The sequence below is a fragment of the Ursus americanus genome, chromosome X (assembly GCF_024610735.1).
Source record: "Ursus americanus isolate L20-20 chromosome X, mUrsAme1.1.p, whole genome shotgun sequence".
NCBI classification, from domain to species: domain Eukaryota; kingdom Metazoa; phylum Chordata; class Mammalia; order Carnivora; family Ursidae; genus Ursus; species Ursus americanus.
This window is the reverse complement of record NC_142164.1, coordinates 114,809,168-114,834,544: the sequence shown is the minus strand read 5'-3', so window position 1 is coordinate 114,834,544 and position 25,377 is coordinate 114,809,168. Positions and strand designations below refer to the sequence as shown.

The window sequence follows — 25,377 nt, the reverse complement described above, 5'->3', positions numbered from 1 at the left end:
TGCTAACTGACCTTTAAAAATGCCTTCAAAGTTTACTATTGAGTCCCAGCATACTTAGGACCACATCCATCTGTGGCTAGCTAATTAGAAATTACTAATTTCTGGAAACATGCCTCACTAACATGTTTCCAAACTGAAAGTAAGATGCAAGTGTGCATATCTGTATCGGTTGTTAAAAGTATTAACCTTACACTATTGCAGAAGTGTCAACACGAATCCACCCTCTGGAGTAGCCATAGCTACTGACCAATACACAGAGGTAAGCCCCAGAAAGAAAAGTGGTCCCAAATACGCATTGGGAAAGAAGGCAAAAAATAATAATAATTTCCCCCTCAACATTAGGTAAACCTGTATGGTGCTGTGGAAACAGAAAAAGGTATTAATTCCACATAGTGCTCTCTCCCAGGCAAAAACATTTTAAAATAAAAATAGCTTTTAAAAAAGTTCTAATTTCAAGTCACCCTGAGAACTAAACTTCTTCCTTTCAGGGAATTTACCAGTCTTGACCAGTGCTTAGAAGTCTTGAACGTTGATACATTTGCTGGGGTGCACTTGCCTGACCAGAAGCAATCTGTCTTGCTCAACAGTAATGCTATACTCTACTCAAAACAAAACAAAACAAAATAAAAAACCAGAAAAGAAAAAAAAAAAGGATGGCAGATATGTTAATCTGGGCTAAGTTGTCCCAAGGGCCACACCTATTTCTTGGTGGTTGATCAAACCCAGTTTAGGATAAGGAGTTTGAATACATGGCAAGCAGCCCAAATGAATTTTTGCCAGGTCCCTCCTTGTTTCAATTCCTTCTTCCCTAATTGCTCCGCTTCCTCTCAGCACTTTCTGGTCACTCTCCCTGATCCCATCATTGGAGAGGGTGTGTCCATAAAGTGGGTGCATATTTTAGACAAGGCACTCCCTGGGCTTTCTAATGAGCCAACAATCTCCTGTGACTGCATGAGGCAAACTTTTCATGCAAAGAGATGTTCAGAATACCTGAAAGGATAGAGAAGCTAACTTTTTGTTATTGCTACGCTAACAAGATTTTTGGTGCCTGATGGCTAATAAATGGTTACATGTATGGAGAATTTGGTGTTTCCTAAAACCTGATAGGGATATGGTGGAGCAGTAGTTAACCTTTACCACCTTGCACTTCTTTAATGGTTTCCATTATCTACCAAAGAGAACCTAATAGTTGTGACTGTCCAAACTAGTCGGGGCCCAGGGTCCGTGTGCAACATCTATCCTACAAGATCATTGTTAGGATTACATGAAATATATATACATATTTTTTCACCACCACCATCATCATGATCATCATCATCACCATCATTATCACCATCACCACTAACATCACCATCATTATTATCATCATCCTGTAATGTGAAATAAGGACTACTCGTTACAGAATTTTAGTTAGGAAGGGAATGTGATCTATGATAGAGTAAACTCAAAGGTAAGCACAGTAATCTACAGTTCTTTTATATAGAAGTATGTCCCAATAGTTCATCAGCCTCAATATATCTTGCCTCAATAGACCATCTATCCACTTTTCTCCCATTACCAAGGAGCCTGAAGGTTTACATAAATGTCCAATTTCAGTGAAGTACTGGACAAATTTTTCTGGAACCTTTGTGGACCAGACTGTAAAATGTAGCAGAAATGGTTGTACATTCATGTGAACTTAAGAACTAATTAACCCCGCGTGCCTGAGTGGCTCAGCCAGTTAAGTATCTGACTCTTGATTTCTGCTCAGGTCATGATCTCAGGGTCATGAGATGGAGCCCTGAGTCAGGCTCCATGCTGAGTGTGGAGCCTGCTTAAGATTCTCTCTCCTTCTCCCTCTGCCCCTCCCTGTCCCCCGCCTCTCTGTTTAAAAAAAAAATAGAAAAAAATTAATTAACAAGAAGGGCAAAACAACAATGGCAGATACTTGGCCCCATTTTGCTCAAACTCTTCATCAAAAACTGACATAAAAGTATAGATCATATTTGTCAAATTTGCAGGTGTCACTAAGCTCAGAAAAATAGATAATAAGAGACAGAATTCGGGTTTTTAAATATAGTTTAAATTTACATATAATAATTTAATTAGATCCAAATGTTTAGAATGAAACTAAAACAAAAAGATTCAAAACATTAGAGAGAAGTTTGCATTTAAATTATAACAAAAGTTAATCAGAGATAGAGAAGTGACTTGAGGAACAGGTAGAGCTCTTTGTCCACAAAGCTCAAAAGAAATCTGACAAAAGTGCTAAACCAGGTAAAGGAAACTTAGGCTGCATGAAAGAACTTGAGAATCCAACTCAAGAAAAGTGAAAATGCCCTGGGCTCCACCCAGACCACAATACTCCTGGAGCAGCAAACTGTTCCGGAGGCCACACCTTTGAAAGACATTGGTGCATCCAGCGAGCCCTGAAAAGGATGGTGTGGACAGGAGGGGAAGTTTCTGGAAAGTCATTTAACAAAACTTTGAGGTCCATGAAAGGAATTAAGGCTGTTTAGTCTGCCAGGAGTTGGGGTAACAGAAATGCTGACTGGCCAGCAGGTAAATTCGATAGTAGATCTGGCCTATCTTCCAAGAGAGAAGATTTCAAATGACTGAACAGGAATTCCAGAGAGTAGGCCTGGCCTTTTCCAAGGAGATCCTTTCTAAAGAAAACATTTACCCAACCATAAGTGACTTAGGGGAAAGGGGACTCTTAGCACTCAGAGGCTCGTGCAGATAATCATTGGCTCATCCATCCTAAACATGGAGAAAAGGATTCCCGCTATGGGGGAAAGGCCAAACATATGACCTTAGAGGTCCCAGCACTGTAATTCAATTCTCCTACATTACTTTTGACAAGAGATAGGAAGAAGAGGCAGGGGTTCGTTAAGGGAGAAGGAGATGCTTAGAAATGGGAGACATGAAGTTTACTGATGGCTCTTGGTGGCTAAGAAATGTAGCAGGTGGCAGAGTCTCCTTGATAACTAGATCCATACTAATCAAATAATAAAGGTCTGAACCAAACTTTAGAAGTTCACTTAAGGTTGATCCTATTCTGAAGACAATGTAGTGCAAGACAGTTTTCCCAGCACCCGATACGCCATCCACACCCTCTGAAGAATGGGATGATGCCTCACGCCTTTTCACGTCCCCCCCAACAGCTTAGGTATGGGGCATGCAGCAGGTGCTCCCCGGCCCCTTGCTGCTCAGTTAACCTTTGACTTTTTCTCCAGGGGATTCAGGTTAAAGAATGAGGAATGATTCACCAACAGTGGCAAGTCTAGTTAGGCCAAGTGGCTATTTGCTTGACTGCTTTCACTAGGGTAAACGATCCTAACCTAATTGGAAGTATTTGGACGTCAGAGTGATAAAAACATGACTTGGGCTATTTTGCGGCAAAATATCATAGTAGTGTATCAACATGGTTTTTTTCCTTAAATCTTTCAATTGCTGGTCATTTTTTAAAATTGTCTTTTCAAAAATGTTATACTTTTCTGATGTCTGATAGGACATTAATGAATTTTGTTAGACTGCACTTCGATACTATAATGATGTGATATCATTATTTGATATAATATTGTAAGATACATAGCATATATTGTATTTTAATATAATGTAGGTACCTTTTAATAACTAACAAGTCTCTAGAAGATTTACAACCATATAATCATTATACAGTTAAATTACACCAAAGCAACTTGAGAGTTTATCATGTAATTAAATAACACAAAACATCCACATTGCCTTGACCCAGAAACGAGAAAAATGATGCTACAGAGTTAAAGCAAGGTTAGAACATTATTGTAGGGCATACCTGCTGAAGGGAGCACATTTTCAAATATCTACTTTACTTCTTTATTGCCCTCGGTTATGCACTTAGTCCTAACTGAGTCTGTGGCTCCCGTTAATTCGTTTTCACCTTTTATTGCTGGGGAATTTCATCACAGCTCTATGATCTGCCAATAGATGACTCTTTGGGTCAATTGAGAATGCCACAGCTTGCGCTCCTGCAGTCTCAGAGCACTTCACTGTGGATTTTAATTATCGTGGTGTTGTGCTTATGAGCCACCCTCAAACGGCATTGAACTGGGAAGTCATTTTCTTCCAGTTACCTTTGTAATTAATATCAAAATGACAGACACATACACAATGCGTCATTCTTTACAGACACTGGTTCATCAGTGGACTTAATCACTTCCAGAGCAGTGCAGATGGATGAAATCCAAGGGGCTCTGATTCACAGGACTCCTGGCTTTTCTCCCATTCAGTTGGTGGGAAATTCTTTCTCTTTTTAAGTTAGATGAGGGGTGGACTTAGAGAAATCTGTATCTTACACTCTCCTGATTGGGCTCATGCCTTTACTGGTCTCCAAATCTCATATGTTTTTTGGTCAGTTGACCAGACTCCTAATTCTATCCACTGCATTCAAATAGCTGCACTATTTTTTTTTCTCCTTCTTCCCCCAGTGTTGCAGCACTTTCCAAATCCGGGGCTTCTCTAGCTGGCCGCACAGATCTGCCTGAGTGACACACAGCATCTCTCCTCTGTGCTAATAAGTCACTTATAGCCCAGGGATCATCTTGGGTATCCTATAAGTCATGACCAATGGTGCACTAGGGACATAGCGATTTTCTTAATAAATCCCTGTTGTGCAGATAGAGGAGCTAGGATTACCAACCAGGTCTGCTTTTGCTCAAACTTGTGTCTTAACTATCACTTAAAAAAAAAAAAAAACAAGATATAATTCACATACCATAAAATTCACCATCTTAAAGTCTGCAGTCCAGAGGGTTTTAATATATCCAGAGAGTTGTGCAACCATCACCACAATCAATTTTAAAGCATTTTCATCATTCCAAAAAGAAACCCGTACCCAATAACAGTTCTTCCCCACTCTGCTCTTCCCCAGTCCCTGCAACCACGAATTCTCTTTCTGTCTCTATGTGTTTGCCTATTCTGGGTACTTCATATAAATGCAATCATACAGTATGGGCCTCTTGTGTCTGCATTCTTTACTGAGCATAACGTTGTCAAGGCTCTTCCATGTTGTATCACTTACCGTTCCTTTTTATAGCTGAATAATATTCTATTGTATACATCTATCACGTTTGCTTATCTGGTCAGCAGTTGATGGACATTTTGATTGTTTCCACTTTTTGGTTACTACAAATAATGTTGCCATAAACATTCCTGTACGTGTTTCTGTGTGGATATAGATTTTCATTTCTCTTAGGAAGACATCTAGGAATGGAATTTCTAGGTTGTATTACTCTATTCTTAACTATAGCTTAATTGTTGCCCTCAGGTGGCCACAAGTGATCTCAATACTGTAAATTCTCCTACACCTTGACTCTATCAACTTTTTATAATAGAAAACCCAGTTTAGGACATTTCATTCTATTTTGTCATCATAAAGGCCATCCATTCATGTCTATGAACAGTTCAATGCAAAGACCTACAGAAAGTTAAAATTAAATTTGAGGCATTTATCTTCTTAAAAATAAATACATCTTATTTAGAAGAATCTATAGATAATAGAATGGGTAAATTCTCCATTGATTAATAATACTTTCTTATAGTAGTATCTGCTATAGCATTTCCTTAAAAGAGCAAGCACTTCCAGTACTATGTATGATCAATCATTTCTTCCTTCTGTGAGTGTCAAGTCCTTCAACGGGTAATGACATCAGTCTACAGAGAAATCTTGTAGGGTCATATCCATCTTCCATGAGACAATTGACCCAACCTGAATTAGTGATGTCAGAAAAACCTAACTTTTTACATGTAACTTTTTTTTTACATTCAGCAACACTTCATTGCCCAGAATAACAGAACAATAAACTTCATTAGATAATAAAAGGAACTTATTTATAATTAACAAATTAATTCTGTAAATGGTCCCTGAAGGAAGATTAAATGTAATCAGTCTTGCCCATAAGTACTGTCAATATAACCTCCAAATCATATTTAAACCTATAATAAAAGACTAGTCCAATCAGTACCAAACTTCCTCCCACCAGATTCCAGTGTATTCAAAATTCCTAATCGTCTTAGCACAAGCATTACTAAACACTATAATTTTATATTGTATTGCTTCACACTTAGAAAAATATCCCTTCCCTTGTCTTCTGAGAAGATACTTCTCCAGGGATCTTGTAGACTTCAGATTTGCTTTCTTTCTCCTGCCTCATTTAGCATCAGTGAGATCATTCTGTAAAATCCACTGGGACGGGAGGCCATTTGCAACGTATCGATCAGTCACATAGATAAAATTTGTCTTTAGATATTATGCAAATACTGCCCACAAACACAAAATGTTTTTCCCACCTTTTCAGTTGACTAAGAGAAATCGATCTAGATATAGATGTGTAACAGCAAAGGTACTATTGCCCTCTGCTACTTCATTTTGAGGCCCTCTTAAAACAAGAAGAAAAAGATAAAACCATATTAAAGAAAGCGGAGTTACAGGATTCCAGCAGTATTGTTCTTACTGGTTTTGCTTGTTTGAGATGGCTACTGAGTTCCACAAATTGCTAATGAGGCCCCCACCCTTGAAATCCCCATGCCACGCCGTATCCCCAAACAGAGCCACAGTATGTGAAGGGAAGTGAAACTTCCAGGGTCAGCACCAGGATGGTGTTGACAAAGAAACCCATGTGCATGGTGCAGTGCAGACTGTTTTTCAAATGACCTCAATCTTTAAAAGGCCCACAAACATACAACTGAGTTGGCTTCCTCCTACCACTTGAAACAATCCCAGTTCACCTCACCCCCCCACCCCACCACCTCCCTGCTCACGTGCTAAGCAAATACATGCCATTTCAACATTTGGCTGAGGTACACATTAGCAAGGCAAATTTTTCTTACATTACTACCCACGGCCAAGTGTATAACTCTGAAGTGGTCTGCTCTGCGTGCTGTTTTTCCATGTGAGTGCAACATTATCTATAGGCGTACGATCCCCACCAGTGCAGAAGTAACTGCTAACCATTTGTATCTTAGTAAGAGGGAATCCATGAAGCAACAGATGTTTAAGAGTTGGGGTGCCGGGGCGCCTGGGTGGCACAGTTGTTAAGCGTCTGCCTTCAGCTCAGGGTGTGATCCCGGCGTTCTGGGATCGAGCCCCACGTCAGGCTCCTCTGCTGGGAGCCTGCTTCTTCCTCTCCCACTCCCCCTGCTTGTGTTTCCTGTCTCACTGGCTATCTCTCTCTCTGTCAAATAAATAAATAAAATCTTTAAAAAAAAAAAGTTGGGGTGCCATCTCCCAGATTTGTATGAATTTCCTTTGTAATATCAATGATAAATTGTCAACTAAACTCAGCTGGTTAAGATAAGTCCACTGAACTTGGTCTTAGACAGCCTGAGCTGGAATTTCTCTTCTACCAATAATTAGCCATGTGACCTTGGGAAAGCTACTTAACTTGGTGAGCAGCCTCTGTTAGTTGCCTATCCAGCAGTCATTTCCCCTTCCCTCCTCCTTCCAAACAGAGGTCTGATGTTTGTTAGCCTTTCAACCTTCCCTTCGTGTGACAAAGGATACATGATCCATCCCTGGTTCCAACGATGAGTCTCATTATTTTTAGTCAGTTGTGGTTATGCCCTTATATTTGCCAGGGCTGTTTTCGGGAGGGAAATGGACATCAGATTAAGTTCAGTTACATAACAATCACAAAAAGAGCAAGAAACAAAAATAACAGTGGCTTTAAATAAGATGCAAATATAATTCCCTGGTGGAGAAAGAAGCTGGGTGTCAGTGACCCTGGAGCACCACAATGCCATCAGGGAGGAGGCTCCCACCAGCTTACTTGTCTGTCAGTTTGCTGTGCTACCTCCGGCCCAACAAGGCTGCTTGAGCTCTGGAAAACATCTGTCCTCCAGCCAAAATGAACCCTTCCTTGGTCACATGGACACAGTTGACTGCATAGGAGGCAGCGCAAAGGAGGCTGGGAGAAGGGCGGCAACCAACAGTCATTGCCACAGCATGCAACCCAATTCCAGCCAATGAGACATGAAGAAGACTCGTGGAAAGTCCCCTGCTAAGGAGGAGAAAGAAAGATGTGGCTTGTACTTGTCTCTCTGGTCCCTGTCAGATAGCAATGTGATGTTTGGAATTGCTGCAGCCATCTTGTTACCAACCAGCCATCTTGAAAGCCAAAAAGACCTGCCACCCAATATTTTGTACATAGATCCTATACCACTCTGGATTTCTTATGATGTTAGACTGCAATTTCATTGCTCTTTAATTCTGTTGGAGGCGGAGCATTCTATTACTTGTAGCTGAAAGCTTCCTAATCCATTCCACCCATCCAATAGGTCTTCCAAAGTCGAAGACAGTTATTTCTCCTCTTGGTCTGTATTTTCACAAGCTAAGAATTCTAGAGACATAAAAGACCAGCTAGTTATTGTTTTAATCACTATTAACAAAATATACCTTGGTAACTATTGGTTTTACTTAAAAAGGAATGCGAAAAAAAACATGTTGCACATTCATTTACTCAGGTATTCAAATATTTCCTGAAAAGTATAACAGTTTTAAAATCCTGGCTCCACCATTTCTGGCACTGTGATCTAGTGCAAGTAATTTAATCTGTGAGAGCCATAGTTTCCTTGTATGAAAAGAAAGGGAAAATACCATCACTTTTTAGGAGTGTGTGAAGTTCAGAAATATATGTAAATGACATAATGTCAGATATATAATAGGTGCTCAGTAACTGGAAACTATCATGTCATGGGCAGCCACTGAAGATACAAAGATGAAATTAGATCTGGTTCAAAGTGGTATTCCTTCCTTTCTTTCTTTCCTTCATTCATTTATACATATATGCATCCATAAATACATATTCCACCTACTTCCAGAAGGTACTGAAAGCAGCCAGAAGGCAAACGGAAACATCATAGCAATGTTTTAAGTTCTAGAATAAAGAGTATATACCAAGGAATTATGAGTAGTCAGAGAAAAAGCAGAAACCAGCAGGCAAAAGATGACACAAATAAGCAGAAACCATGAGGGAAAGAGAAGGAAAGTCAAGAAAGTATTGGAGATTAGAAAGAAGGAATGGGTAAAGAAGAGAAGCAGGATTGAGGGAACAAGGTATGATGTGGGTCGGGGGTGGGGAGGAGAGAGACTGAGACAGAGAGCTGAGTCTACAGCCTGGCAAATGTCTAGCATTGCTGAAGACTCGTATTTTGCACAGTGATGAGTTCCTTCTGAGTCTTGCCTGGAGTAGGGCGCCAGTTGCCCCAAGGACTAAGATGCTTTTCTCCTCTTCATATTCCTTCCCTTGTAACTTTATAATGAATAATCAAGCATGTCTCTGTTCCTTGCAACACAAAAGATCCTAAAACCAAGTAAATGGTAGCTGAGGCCATGGAACTGGAAACAGGGTGAAAGGAATGTGTATACAGTGATAAGGGAAGAGGGTTGAGATGGAAATGTGTTTAAAGAGCAGAAGAAGGAAAAGATGCCTGCAGAGGAGATCAAGGGGTATTACCTGGAGAAATCCAGAGAAATAAAGGATTTGTGGGAAATGGAGGAAAAGAGGCTGCCAGGAAGAAACAGAGTTGGATTCAAAGGCCACCAAATTTAAATGCAATAGGATTCATCTTCCTGAATTTGGTGATGAGGTCTTCTATAACCTTGAATAAAGGAGATTCAAGAGTGATGGTGTGAAAGTCAGCTGGCAGAGGGCTGAGTGAATAGAGATGAGTATGTAAGGTAGCTTTGAGTGCAAATTATCCTTATGTGAGGTTTAGCTGGAAAAGATAGAAGTGATGGCTTTCAGGAGGGGTTTGCTCAAGGAGGAGCTTTGACATAAAGAGATAATTGAGGGTGTAGAGAAGCTGAAGCTGGAGGAGAGTGAGATGATACTATTTGGAGTGGACCCTGAGGAAGCACAATTGCATGGGATTTGGATAGGAGGGCAAATGTCTTTACCTCACAGATGGGAAGAAAAGGGGTTTGTGTTGCTTATTTGACTTTCGTATGTGACAGATCTTTTACCGCAGGACAAATTGACCCAGTAATTTCATATGGAACTAGCTATAAGAAAGTTTTTTTTAAGGATTTCATGTTTATTTTTATTTTTTAAAAAGATTTTATTTATTTGAGAGAGAGAGAGAGCACATGTGTGCATGAGAGAGAGTATAAGCAGGGGGGAGGGGCAAAAGGAGAGGGAGAAGCAGACTCCCCGCTGAGCAGGGAGCCTGATATGGGACCCTGGGATCATGACCTGAGCTGAAGGCAGACACTTAACCAACTGAGCCACCCAGGCACCCAGAATATTTCAAGTTTTAAATTTGTCTGCTTTAAGCTCACAAAGTAGTATGTGTAAACAATATGGCTGTCTATAATTTGCCAATTATTGTTACTTGCTCTGGATATAAGCCCATCTCACAAGAGCACCGATGGGGTTGGGTTTCTGGAAGTGACAAATCTTGTAGCTGTGGCTGGCCAATGAATCACCCAGGAAGTTTGAGAGACCAGGATGTTGTTACCTCCAGCTTGGGGCTTCCAGTCTTCCGCCCTATCGGGCAGGCACATCTGCTTCTCCAAACGAAGGAAACAAAACCAGAATAGAAGAGACAGTTGGCAAAGCCACAAGGTCAATCCTTGCCCTCTCCTTCCTGGTTTCCTGCACCGAGCTAAGACTATCTACGTGAGCTGCCTTGGAGCAATACTGCACTCTGAGAAAAGAACTGACATAGAAACCACTAATACTGCTTTCCTTTTTCAGCATCTCTGAAATGCCACTGGATTCATTTACTTGTCCCACAGATTTTAAATGACTTCCCACCATGTGCTAGAATCTGTTGTAGGCACTGGAGAGGAGTGGTGGTCATAAAATAATTTTCCTATGTAGTACACATGGCCATGGGTCTTGCATAAGGTCTAATTATTAATAAGGATTCTTACTGTTGATCTAAACGGATGCATCTGTAAATCTCACTAAGCATATTGCATTACTGTTTACAAGAGATGAGGTTGCTGTTTAGTTTTCAGCATGGAAGATGCACATGCTGTACTTTGCATTTATGAGGTGTGGCTCAGGGTGCACAAACCCTTAAGATAAATACTCCATTCTACAACCCACAAAAGAGGATGAACTCCACAGCTTATATGTGTTCCAAGTTTCATCATGGCCCATTTGGCCCAGGGTTCCATATGTGTCAGAAGGTCCATGTGCCATATTAGAGAGGGCAAGTTCATTTTGTTATCATCTCAAATGGCATTCTTATCCCTGCTCCAATACTAACTTCCTAACTTGCCTTGATGATCACTTTTGGATTCGTCTTCCATGAATTTATCTAAAATTATTTTAGAATTTCTGCATTTAAAAATGTTAGACTATATCACTTTCTTAAAATACAGGTTTAAAAATAGAACAAACATGTTTTCAATTTATGACTCCCACAAGCTTAACTCTTATTCTATAATCCTGTTTCTTAATGTCGCTTAAAGGGTTTTAACTAGTCCTATATGTCCACCTCTGTATCCCCATAGCCTATGAAATACCTGACAAAGAAGGAAAGGGCTTAATAAGTATTTGGGATGAAAAAAAAATAATTTAATAAACAGGTACTTGTCACCCCTTTTAATTTGTAGGCTTTAAACTTCCCATGTCTCCACCCTCATTTTTTACAGACTAGAGAATCCTAATAGGCAGTTTTAGTTTATGCCTAATGTCCCAGTGTCATTATTACTAGTGACCCGTTCCCTTTCAAAAGTATCCTGGTCTGAATGAACCTGTGTCCACTATTCCCTTGGGCTCCCTTGAGCCCCTCTATAATACTCCACATGTGGACTTCAGGGGCCTCCAGTGAACACTTTCTTGTACATTGCAGTAGTTTCTGATTGTTTTGTTCCCCAGTCCCCTTCCTGATGATAAAGTGTCTCTGTGGGCCTTTAGACTATTGGGTATTGGGTAGGAGATGTCCAAGAAAAATCTAGGCCAGCGCTTTTCAAATTTTAACACGCATATGTATCACCTAGGGCTGCTGTGAAAATTCCAATTGTGTTCAGCAGGTCTGGAATGGGAACACAGATTTTGCATTTTTAACTGGCTCCCGGGTATTGCTGGTACTGTTGGGCTAAGGGCCACACTTTGAGTTAAGAGTCTGCAAGTGTTCCTAACTAGCCACAAACTTAAAGACCAGCCATTAGGAGACAGTACCACTTAGTACTTAACGAGTTTGCGCTTTGGACGCCATAGCACTGAGGTCAAATCCTGCCTCAATCACTTACTAACTGTTTCAAGATCAAATAGAGTATTTGATCTCTCTAAGGCTCAATTTTCTTACATATGAGACAGTAAGAATAATATCTATCTCAGGGGAGTAATGTGAGTATGAAATGAGATAATAACTATAAAACAATACCGTCCCTCACCCATTGTGAATGTTCAAAAATGGTGGTAGTTGAAACTGTCTTCATCATAGTCATTAAACTGCAGTTCACATTCTTCTCCCTTCCACTCTGTACAGCACTTCCCTGCAACTTTTCCCATTTTATTCAAAGCTTAACATCAGAGGGTACTTGTTTAGGGAAACATCAGAGGGTAATGAGCCATATTTTGAACAGTGCCTTAAAAAAGGACACTTGGGCATGCCAGATTATCCAGTGGTCAGTACATGCAAGACTTGCAATCAGTGTTTGGACAGAGCCACAGAAAAGGCAGGAACAAACATTTGGTTGAAAGTTGGTGATTAACTCCAGTTCATAGACATTCAATTGTCACTTGGGCAAATTGAGTTTTCAGGGCTGTGGCTGCCTCCCCGAGTTTGAATGTGTCTGTAATGGCAGGAGCAGGTACTGTTCAACTGAATGTACTCTTCAAAAACCCAGTATTACCAGCAGAAGAAACAGAGTGACTATTAGAAAAATAGGCAGGTTGAACAAACAAACTCTTCAAACCAGTTCTCATTTTAAGCTTTGTCTCCTCTTTTTCCTAACTGTGGATATCAGGAGGCAAAATTCCAAGTATTTCAGTTTCACTTTCTTTCCTTTAGGCTTTCAAAAGCCATATAACCAGAACCTTTGTTTTAACTATCATAAACTGATAGGATTGAAATAGCATTTTGTAAACAAAACTTGCTATTTAAATCTGTGGGGTCACAATCATTGTTGTGGTCATCAAAATTATTATCCTCTTCCTCACCTTTAAGGTCCTCTCCAGCTATAAACATTTCTCTTTCCTCTGATGTCAGTCCTAATGCAGGACCAGTGTTCTCTCTCTGGGCAGAATAAACAATGGAAGGGGGAAAATTAGATCAGAAACTTGGATAACTTTCTCACTAGAAAATTAATCTCTAATTTAGTCACTGTAAAAGAAGACGTTGAGTTTGGAGTCACAACGTGCTGTATTTTCACATCCTAAAATTCAAAGCTCACTCTAGATTATAATTTTCCATCAATTCATTTATGAACTTACCAATTTCACATCTGACTTGACCACAGTACCTATAGCTTGAAGAACATAAGAAGATGGCTCTCGCACTGAGAGCTCACAGAACTATCAGGACATGTTTCCTGAGGCCCATCACTACAAGCCAACCCTTCTCCATCCTGCAACAACTATCCTGGAACCCAGATGGCAGGTCATTTTCAAAGTACATCTAAGCACATTCAAAGTACAGTAGAAAATATGTTCATAACAGAAGATTAGCCCAAATATCAGGCTGCAAAGAGGGCCTGCTTATTGAGAAAATAAGCACAAATAATTCATATTTTTTCTACTTGGCACTGACAGATCTCATTTGGTGAATAAATCTCAAAAATTCCTTAAGATGATCTCCATGAAGACAGGGAGAGAAATCTCCAGCACATTTCCATTATCTGATTGGAGAGATGGTGCCAATGGGCAGCCAGGACATAGACAGCATCAACATGAACACGACCACTCAAGTGTTTCTCTCACCAAAGTGGTTCTACAGGCACACAGCTGTTTCTCCTCTAAGCCAGAAGTTGGCAAACTATGACCCACAGACCAAATCCAGCCCATTGCCTGTTAGTGTAAATAAAGTTTTATTGGAACCAACTGTGCATATTCATTTATGTATCGTTTATGTCTATTTTTGTGCTAAGATAGCAGAGTTGTAACACAGACCATATGGCCAGCAAAACCTAAAATATTTACTATCTGGCCCTAACTAAAATACTACATCTCTCTCTTTCTCTCTTTCTCTCTCTCTCTCTCTCTCTCTCTCTCTCTCTCTCACACACACACACACACACACAAACACCCCCCCCAAAAGCAAGCTCTCCCTGACAAATAATTGATTTAGTTTGAAGAATTCATGTACCTCTTTGATAACTTAAAATAATTATAAGCCTTCATAAAGTTATTAAAAACCTAGCATGAAGAAGTTTTCACTAAAAATTTCTATACTGATATCCCTTTGGTATATAGTTAGTCACTAACAAATGAACCAGATATTACTGGCAAGAAAAATAATGCCTTTCTCTTTAGTAATAATTATTATCATAATATCTTTATTAAAGATAATAAAGTTTTACATATTAGAATTCAAGTGGGAAAAGGCAGGGAATAACATAGAAAGATATATTACATATATATGAATAACATTCAATATCTTTGATTTCTATAAATATATGATAAATAAAAAACTAGTATTTGAGGTTATGCTCATATCCTAAGTATCTGCATAATAATTGGGAATAGACAAGTTCATTCAAAAGACTCCTCTGTGAGTTACACTGGAAATGTCCCTATAAAAGTATAGTATCATCTTAATTTAGATTTAATGTACCTCAGTGCAATTGTGTAATTATTTGAGGACCTAGAGCCAATAAGGGGAAATTATATTTAAATGAAGAAGAGGGTTATCCTTGCATCCTGCTTTAGTTAATTATAAGGCATGAATACTTACATTCCATAAAAACAAAAGGAGAGACAAAACCATCTGCCATGAATAATTTGCAACTTAGGTCCAGGCTACGTTTTGTTTGGTTGGGTTTTGTTTGTTTGTTTGTTTGTTTGTTTCTAGAAATAACCAATATATTTTTTTCATTAATTTTCATGTTTTTACCTAAGTTCTAGTTAGTTAACATACAGTGTAATATTAGTTTCAGGTGTAGAATTTAGTGATTCATCACTTACAACACCCAGTGCTCATCACAACAAATATGCTCCTTAATCCCCATCACCCATTTAATCTATCCCCCCACCCACCTCCCCTCCGGTAACCATAAGTTTGTTCTCTATAGTTAAGAGTCTGTTTTATGGTTTGCCTCTCTCTTTTTCCCCCCCATGTTCATTTGTTCTATTTCTTGAATTCCACATATGAGTGAAATCATATGGTGTTTGTCTTTCTCTGACTTACTTCACTCAGCATAATAAATGTAAATGGCAAGATTTTGTTCTTCTTTATGGCTGAGTAATATTCCATTGTATATATATTCCACATCTTCTTTATCCACTCATCTGTCAATGGACATATGGGCTACTTTTGAAATATAGTCCTTTATCTCTCCTTTCAAAGACCCTCGAGCATCTGCTATGGTTTTATTTTCACAGTATCTAGATGTGTCATTATAATCAGATAGAAAATTCAACAAAATTATTTTCCTCAGTAAATAAAGTATATAATTAATATCTATATTTACTATTGGTTTTTAATTACTTGATGTCATTATGTGAAATTAGACATTTTTATATTGCAAATACTTTCTCATCAGTGATTCGGTGATTAACTAAGTGGGTAGCGATAAAGAATGATTTTATTTTTTAAAAACTCCATGTTTACTTTAGAGCAATGATCTTCTATTCCTCATTTCATGTGCATCATAAATAATAATTAAGAAATTATTGATAACTGGAACAATGGTTTACAATTCTGATTATGCTGAAAGGCTAAGGAAAGACTTTGGAAATTCAAAAGCCAAGACAATTGATGTTGCTTTATTCCTTCCTTCCCTATCAGGTACAAAGAAATTACTCAAGAAATGCTTACTATATGGAGATACTAAAATAAGAATTATTTTAAAAAATTATTCATACAAATTCCTAAACATGAAACTAATATATTCTAATAATGCCAAATGTTTACATGAATGCTTTCTAATTTTTTCACTTCTATATATTTTTTATTTAAATTCAATTAATTAACATATAGTATATTATTAACTTCATCAACACATCTATATATTTCTTATAATTAGAATACTAAATCTCTGGGGTGCCTGGATGGCTCCGTCGGTTAAGTGTCTGCCTTCAGCTCAGGTCACGATCTCAGGGTCCTAGGATCAAGCCCTGAGTCAGGCTTCCCGCTCAGCAGAGAGCCTGCTTCTCCCGCTCCCTCTGCCCCTACCCCTGCTCGTGCTCTCTCTCATTCTCTCTGTCTCTCTCTCATATATATATAAATAAAATCTTTTTAAAAAAGAAAAGAATACCAAATCTCTGCCCATCAGTATCAGCCTTTTAAAGAACTTGTGGTAGCCAACCCTTAATCCCAGGACACACAGACGTTAGATGTTAGTAGGTAAGAAACCAACCCAACAAATTTCTGCTTGGTAAGCAAAATAAAAAGTAAAATGTAAAACAAGAGATTTTGTTTTCTCTACTTTGGGAGAAAAAAATCACTAGTCTTCTCAAGTTTATAATAAACACATACCCACACACACAAAGAAAGCAAGAAAGCAAGCAAGAAACGAAGAGAACAAAAGAAAAGAAAATGATAACAATGTTTACCCAGATCTCTAAAGCACAAGGCCTACAATTTGACCCCAAACTTCCTAACTTTTAAAAGTTAAATTATTGCTTCTGTGGATTTGGAAAATAGAAAGTGTGCATTTCGAGCATACAAATAACAAAGGAATTGTGTCTTCACTTTGAAAAGTTATTTAAATACAAAAAAAAGTGACATACTGAAGGGCACACTTGGAGGATGAAATTTAAGCAAAGCGCCCAGATTCAACTTACCTAGCTTTTCTCAACTGGCCCACACTGACTGGGACGACCAGACAGTGGCGAGCACCTCAGGACCACAGGCCCCAGTGGCGCCAGTGAGGCGAGCTGTATTTGCGATTGCTTTCTTTTGGAGTGGGGCTCTGAAGGATGACAAATAAAACCTAGTCTTTGTATCCAAACTTTTCGTCCCTCTAGGAAACACAGATAGGACCAAGTTGATTGGATTCTACAGAAAGAGCAACACCCATCCTTCTGATTCGTATTTCAATGTTGAAGCCCTTTCTTATTATTGATTGAGACTGAGCCATCACCTGCCTTTCAGAAGAGAGAAAATAAAGAACATAAACTAACAGAATCAAGACCCATAACCCATGGAAACGATCCAAGGACAAACACAAGCCTGAGGAGCTTCTCTACAGCTTGGCCTGCTGAGGCAAAGAAGTGGGGTTGTACAAGGGGCCCTTCCTCCTTCACAGAATCACCACGGTCTAGGTGTCTGTGGTACCAGGCAGAGAGTGATCAGAGATGGAGCAGTTTTAAAATTCAAAACCGGCTCCAGGAGGACTGTAGCTTAGCTGGCCAGGCACCTGGGAGCCACTATTTAGACCTTAATGAGGCCAGTCTCTAGGGAGAGATTCAGTCTTTCTGGCCCTTGGGGCATTCCAAAGCGGTCTGGTGGCTGGAAAAGAACCCCTATAAAATACTTCCCACATTACACAAATTTCTATCGGACAATGGTCTATACCTAGATACTATATAAATGGAAAGTGTCAGCTTTGTGAACTTTCCTTTTCAAAACTGATTTGCAATGATCTCTTCTCTCAATTCCCCAGAAGTGGGCAACCTAATCCCAGCTTTGGAGCTAGGGTTTCAGTGGAGAATCATATGTTTGCTTAGTCAAATTGCAAAACCAAACAAATTTGAAAAAGCACGTCTTCCCTGGAATGTGTTCATTTCTACTTACTCATGGCTATATGTAGGAATTTAAACTAAAACCTGTTTTTCACATTAACAGACAAAGGGGGCTTTGTCTGACTATCTCAATTGCCTTCCCACACAGGAACCAAAGTGATAGCAAGCTGTTACAATGGTTGACTCATCCTCTAAATATCAGCTCCCCCATTATGTCATATCTCTGATTAAAGATCACCTTGTGAGAAAGCTTCCCTTACCCTCCAAGCAGCTCCAGCCTGCTGTCCTCTTGTCTTACTTATTACGACCTGGCATGCTAGAAACTACTGATCTGTTGTCACTCCCCATTCCACAACGTCATCTCTAGAGAAAGAAGTCTTCTCACTATTTTACTTCCTCATGTAACCATCATGCCTAGAACAGTACTTCTGTTTTGTTCACTTTGTATATGCTCAGTATATACTTCTAGAATGAATTTATGAATGGAACCTTCTGAAAATGGATACAAAAGTTTGTGCATGTGCCTTTCTCTGGAGAGGAAAGGCCTAATTTAGACCTTATTCCGTATGGAGTCGGTCTGGAGCCTAATAAAACTACGAACTTCAGTTGTACATGTATGTGTCAAGCCATTCCATTATCAGTAACATTGTTATTGGCAATGTCCATAAATGAAAGTTCTGCAACTGATAAAATGCTCATTGTACTAAAATCATATCAAATAAACAAGCACAAACTGAGAAAACATTGACAAGGGGAATGTTTATATTTTAAAGGCTTGTTGTTGTAAATGTAGTAAGATTTACAACCAAAAAGAATTTAACCCACACTTAAATCAGTTAGGTTACTCCAAATTCTATTCTGACCCTTCTTATTGAATATATGTATATATTTGTGTAAATATGTGTAATCAGTGACCACGTACATGTTGTCTGTCGAGGTTTTCCTAAGAGATTTGAGGAGTTACAGAAGGTCAAGTTTGGATACAGCACTTGGGGCATTCCAAGGCAGACCTGTACAAGCCTAGGCCGTGATTAAGGGCATGGATGGCTTCTCCCTGCTCTGTCTGCTTCCCCTCCTTCCCTGTTTGCTAAGATATGAACTGCACAGCCAGGGCTGAAGGAGCCACAAAAGTGAAACCATGTGTACGCATGGAGATAAGAATTCTGGATGAGAGCAAGGGTTAGGAGGGGAAGTTGAAGAAGGACAGAGAGAGAGATTGGGCCATTGCTGTGTAAAACTGGAGACCAAGTGGGCTCAACGGAAAGCAAGTGATAAGAAAATTAAATTAGAAAAGAACAGGAAGATAAAACAAGTTCAAAACAGCCATAAATAGTTAAATGAGTAAGAAACACAAGCAAAATGGTAAGGAAGGCAGAACAAGAATTGTAATAATGAAGGGAAAAAAACATGTAGCAAAGGTGAAAGAGAATGTAAGAATGGGATAAACAGGGATATATCATGAAAAGAGAAAACCAAACAAGGATATAAGTAGAGAAGGGAGAAAATAAAGAGACGATCGTGTGCACACTCCCAAACACGGTGGAGTGGAGCCAGGGGACAGCCATACCCAAAACTCATCGATTGACTGCCATGGTGTGGGGAACGCACACTAACCCCTGGAGCCTGCGACCAAGTTACCCTACACAGTGAAGGGGACTTTATGGATGTGATGAAGCATATGGACCTGGAGATGGCGAGAGAGTATCTGGGATTACCCAGGTGGGCCCAATCTCAATCCTTGGATCTTTAGAGTGAGAACTTTCCCCAGCCTGGGTCTGTCAGAGACAGAGAGATGTAGCATTGTTACTTTGCTGACTTTAAACCCCAAATTCCTGTTATCTTCTCCCACTTCTTGCCTTGCCTTCAATCTTGATCCCTGCCTCACATGAAGAAGCTCCAACCTCTGGCACTAAAATCATGTTAAGGCCATCTTCATGTAAGAGTGAAAAGAAGGAAACAAATATTACAAATACCTGAAGTCTTAGAAAACAAAACAAAAACAAAACAAAACCAGTTGATCAGAGAATTGAAAGTATGTTGAAATAGGCCTTTTGTTGTTAAGGGTCCTGAAAGTGGGCATAAAAAGAAATCAAAGGCCTCCCTTCTTATCTTGGCCTTGTCACTTACTAGATGGTGTGATCGTGGCAAATCCTTCGATCTCTTTCTTCTATAAACCGCTGCTAATAATGCTTTCTTGCCCTCCCCACCTCACAGGGCAGGAATAGTTAACATGACTGTTACATAACAGAGTCTATAAACACTACAGCCCTGAACAAATGTAAAATCTTGCTACTAATCATTGGGTCTAGACCATTCACTGTCCTATTGTCTTAAATTATAATATTCAGAGCCACTGTACCTTTACTGGAGATCACTAAAAGCATTGCTAATATGTCTGCCTTCCAAACTCGACACAAATGAGTTGTTGATCTCCAGTAAATTACTTAAGGATTGAGGGGAACATGTGTCCTCAATAAAAAAAAAGTCAGTGATTCCTTTTAGTCAAACAAGAAAACACCATCTATATTTCTAATACATTTGGGATTCCATGAATTATCTTTCTTGAAACATGTCGCATCTGAATACAAGTGACCTAAAGTAATGTCTCCTGTCCTGGTGCTCATGATAAATTTCATTTTACATGTTGGAGAGCCTTTGAACATAAAAGAGACTAAAAACTTTGTGGAGAAGTCCTGTTTCATTAACACGATACCTCCCACCCAATGTGCTGTTTTGACACTGAAGCCATAGCCTAAGCAGACAGAAGTTCTTAACAATATTCCATGTTTTTCTTTTCTCTATCACTTGGGCTCCCTGGCATTGTCTCTTAGTAGCCGTTGCGTTTGGCATAGGAAAAGATAAAGTATCCCAGAATCCAGAGGCTACTGGAACCCTTCAAAGATGACAAGGAGGAATCTGCAAACAAGTTACCTTCTTGAAGAGCATACAATTCTCTGAATTCTCACCAGAAATCAAAATGCATGCCATGAGATGTACCAAATCAAATCCTTTAGCAACAAATGGCAATATTTATTCCTTCAGGTCCTTGAAAACAATATGACAGAAATGTCTCCACTTACCTGTCTGTCATCTAGGGACTTGAACTATCCAAACTATAATCTTAAATCTGGAAGTAAACCTGAGGCTTTCCAATGAACTTTCCTCTCAAGATAGGGAAGTTCTGAGACCCCCGCCCCCACCGGCCAGAGTTGACGAGTTTCATATTGTGTTTACAGCTAAGGTTACTTAATGAGCATGGTTATCTGGTTTCCTGTGACAGCCTTAAATTCCGCCCTCAGAGCCAAGAGGTTGGAGGACAGTGATGGATAAAGGGAAAGAAGAAAACCAGTTAGAGTAGCTGGAGTGTCCAGAGCCACTGGAACTAGGCAAACATTCCGACACGTCTCGAGGCTCCCTGAAGGCCTCCCCGAAGGCCTCCCCATTTCAGCAGAGTTCCTTTGCAAGTAACACCCGCAGTGGGGAATCAGATGCACGGAGACAAGAGACGCGACCTCCAGAGGCCACCTGTTGTGCCTCCTTGTTCTCGATGCTCACCTGGAGCATGCTCTATCCCACAGTCTGCTGCTCAGTGACGAGCGGCTCCCGGCCCACTCTCATCCTCAGGATGTGGACCTCTCGAGGGCTCCAAGTGTGTGTCCTTAATCATGGCTCTACCCAGCTTTGGGTACAGGTGAATGTGCAATTAATACTTCTTAAGTGGATATTCCTTGGTTTTAGGTTTTTACGCTAACAATTTCGAGGAAAATGAAAGTTAAAACTTAAAGGGTAAAACTTCAACTATCTGGAAAACTCCTGCAAGATATTTCCCAGCCTTTCTTGGCAGTGCCTGATCAATGGAGGATCATTCTAGATTCAGTTCATCAGTGATGCTGCTATCTCTAAATCCTCAGCCTGCAACAAGGTTGGGCCTCCCCACCCCCCACCCCCACTTAACAAAGTCATAGCAACCTTACGCAGAGGTGACACAAATGTTTTCGTGAATTATTTGTTTAAATTCTTAACAAATTTCTACATCTATGTTAGCCTGTGCAATCACTGATTTATATTTCTGACTACTTAACAACAGGATAAAATATTTACAGTAAACATTCTGCCACCAAAATCATGAAACCATTAACTAAGATGCATCAGTATGACTCCCTCACATTAGGAAATTACTGATGCTGGAAACTCACGCTAGGGTGCTAATTGCTAAACTTGGCTGTTTTAAAAAATACTGTTTCTGAGCATCCCAGCTACTGAATCTGGATCTCAAGAGAAGAGGATCAGGGAATTTGTCTATCACCCCAGATGATTTTAATGCGGTCATCCTTGTGTAGAATACTTTAGAAAGATACTCATTTTTTTCCTGGCCATAATACAAATGGTAAAAACAACAACAACAACAACAACAACAACAACAACAACAACAACCAGACAAGTTAGAAAACTTTCTTTCGGTTTTACGAAAAGTTTAACCTTCCAAAGTCAAAGGAGTCAATCAATAAAATGGCTCTAAATTAAGGGATGCTGTTTTTTTCAGATTTTAAAAATATTTTATTTTTCAGGTTCCAGCAGCATTAAGGAGTGAGGCAGAGAATGGTATGGCATTACAGCACAAACTACCTAAACACATGTGTTCTGTCTGACAGTTTTATGCTTTATAATTCATCCTCGCCTATAATGTATTCCCCACAACAATCACATAAAATACCAAGTGATAGCAATTTTTAAAGATAGGCCTAGATCAAAATGATTATCCCACTGGTTCTCCAAAAGACAATTCATGATTCAAAAAAATGCTCATAGAGATAGCAAGATTTATTTGAGGACTGTCAGTAAAGCAGAAACTCAATGTAATTTGCAGTTCAGAACTCTGTGGCTCTTACCCTCTTTAAAAGTGGTTTTATTAAATTCAAACAAGTTTAATTTTAGATAATCAAACCTCAAACCAAACCAGCATATATGTTGACTTTCTTTTTTTTTTTTTTTTTTAACCTGGGCTGAGTCTCCAAGACTTCTCTCCTTAGGCAGAGAAAAAAAGAAAGAAAAGAAAAAAAAAAGAGCCCCCTTAGATTTTCAGCCGGGCACGGTTCCTGAATTTGCAATTGCGCTGATTTCCCCATGAGTCACACTCGTTCCTGTATATGCCAGACTTTCCCCTTTTGGATGCCTCAAGAGAAACTTCTATTTGACAATGGAACGCTGGAAAGTGATGAGGAAACCATACAATTGTGTCCAGCTCAATAAGACACAGAGTGGCCTGGTGTTTTAAAGCATAGCTTCTCCCAGTTGAGTGTGCAAGAAGGACCTAGGGGGCTTGTTAAAACACATGTTCCCGGAGCCCCACCCCCAGAGCTTCCAGTTCACTAGGTCTGGGATGAGGCCTGTGAGTCTGCATGTCTAACAAGCTTCCAAGTGATGCGGATGCCGCTGGTCCACGGATCCTCTTTCAAGTAGCACTGGTTTAGAGCAAGTTCTCTCTGCCTCACCACCACTGACATTGAAGACCAGATAATCGTTTGTTGTAGCAGCTGTCATATGCATTGCAGGGTGTTAAGCAGCATCCCCAGTCTACGCTCACTTGGTTCCAGTAGCACTGCCCCAGGTGTGAGAAGCAAAAATGTCTGCAGACGTTGCTAACCGTCCTCAGGGTGCCAAAATGCCCCCTTGAGAACCACTAGCATGGAAGCTATGTTCTGAATAGAAAAGATCTGAGTTGGAGTCTGGATGAACCATTTCACTACCCATGTGATTCAGGGTAGCAGTGTCCAAATCGTTAAATCAAGAGAATGATTTTGCCTCTCCCGTAGAACTGTTGTAAGCACCAACTAAATGAGGATGTATTTGATCATGTAGCCTGGGGCTGGCCCAGAAGCAGGCCTCCAGAAGGGGTGGTGAGTGGCTTTATTTGTATGTTTGTGTGTTCCACCACCCTCCAAACGCTGTTGAACACAGAAGGGTACGTTTCTGTCTACCGAGTTTGAGAAATAAGAGTGTTTGGAGGCAGTAACAAGAAAAGAAGCCCAAGATCTATTTCTGTGGTCACGAGGCTCAAAACCTGGTTCTGTGACTAATATGCTGAACATATTGTTGTGATTCTGAAATAATCTTGATTGAAGACATAGCTATGTTTCTCAAGTTGTCTCTAGAGCAAAAACTCTCTGTCAGCTTGTCAAGTCCCTCACATCCCAATGACCTTAGAAGAGAAACATCAGTTGTTGTCCAAAGAACAAAAGCAAAGTTGAGATAAGAATTTCACAAGAGACTGGCTAACAGGGTAAAGCAACATTTACATATCTCACATCCTATCAACGCTCTTCCAGAAGGAGCACTGTCCTTAGTTTTTCTCTTTCGCCACCAGGAGGAGTACCACACTTTCTCACCACTCACCAGAGTTTGTCAGTTGTCCGGGAGAGGCTGGCAGGCCGGAGTTGAATAAATTCAGTTACTTCCTAACAGGATAAAAATACCTCCTGGCACAAATTCAGCAGAGAAGGCTGTACGAACCACTTCTGTATATAAGGTTCTTTGAAGCTTTTCTATTCCAAACACCACAGCAATAGCTATTTTTGTTCCCAGGAGGCAAGAGATGACAAAGTTAACTGTCTCTTGGTGCTCTTTCTTCTCAACGTTTAAGATAAAGCATTAGGAATAAGACACGTAAAAATTAATGCTATTTAAGAGAAAGTTCTGCAACTCAGAGATGAAAAGTGCATGACCAGTGACCGGTAAGTTATTATGGGGAAGAGGGTAGAAAGAAGTGAGTTGAAAGAATGTAGAGAGAAATGGCCATCCTTCAGCATCCCTGACCAAGTATTAAAAGGCAATGCCATTCACATCCCTACCCACTTGTTTGCATTTTCATCTAGTCCATCAGCAAGCAGTGAACACGCTATCACTGTCTTGATAATTCTGTGTGTGCAATTCTTAAGACCTTTCTTTTTACAGTATGTTTGAATGTAACTGGTATGGCTTTTCAATTAATAATGAAGTCCTCCAAGACATAACAACAAACTTCCAAGTCGAGTAACCAAAATGGTTTCCAGATCGTTCCTACGTCCATAGCATAATCTGAAATGGCTTGGGATGTCTCTGCCTGCTAAAGATAAAATAGTAAGGTTGGTGATGCTGCCTATGGTGGTGATGATGATGGTGGTGATGGTGGTGGTGTTGCTTGCAGTAGTGTTGGTGGTAATGACGAAGAAGATGATAACGGTGATGAAGGTGATGGAGATTTTAGCTAAATTTCATGAAAGCCTGCCCCCATAGGACAAATACTGGGCTAAGCAATTTACATTAATAACTAATTAAAGCCTCTCCCAACCCTAGGAGGAAAGTATGGAGCTTTCTTCATTTACTTGTTTTATTTTTTTAATATTTTATTTATTTCTTATTTGAGAGAGAGCAAGAGAGAGACAGCATGAGCTGGGGGAGAGGCAGAGGGAGAAGCAGACTCCCTGCTGAGCAGGGAGCACACAGGGCTCAAATCCAGGACCCTAAGATCATGAACTGAGTCAAAGGCAGACGCTTAACTGACTAAGCCACCCAGGTCCCC

General features: G+C 39.8%; 1 protein-coding gene across 3 annotated transcripts in view; it reads right to left on the bottom strand.

The window, feature by feature from the left end:
- The window catches only part of ARHGAP6 (Rho GTPase activating protein 6), a 481,352-nt gene that overhangs the window by 172,067 nt on the left and 283,908 nt on the right, over positions 1-25,377 (bottom strand). The gene's annotated exons all lie outside the window — the stretch shown is intronic.